Source organism: Penaeus monodon, chromosome 20 (assembly GCF_015228065.2).
Source record: "Penaeus monodon isolate SGIC_2016 chromosome 20, NSTDA_Pmon_1, whole genome shotgun sequence".
Taxonomy (NCBI): domain Eukaryota; kingdom Metazoa; phylum Arthropoda; class Malacostraca; order Decapoda; family Penaeidae; genus Penaeus; species Penaeus monodon.
The window spans coordinates 38,431,535-38,431,786 of record NC_051405.1 but is presented as its reverse complement, the minus strand read 5'-3'; positions in this window follow the sequence as shown (position 1 = coordinate 38,431,786).

Here is a 252-nt window from a genome sequence, read left to right as displayed (position 1 = left end):
TCATAGAAACCAGCATTGAACTAAAAGGAAAAAAAATACACAGCTGATCGGCCACGCGGCTTGTCATACTAAAGCAGTCGAATTTTTTCCTCCTCGCCGCTACCTGCATTGCATCAACTATGCCAATTAACGGATATTTATCAATTATATCAATGAACGACTAGCAAGGGAGACGGTCTTTTGAAACGACTGCATCCCAAATTGCAAAAGCTGTCAGACTATTGCAATCCAATGATTAGAACAGTCATGACA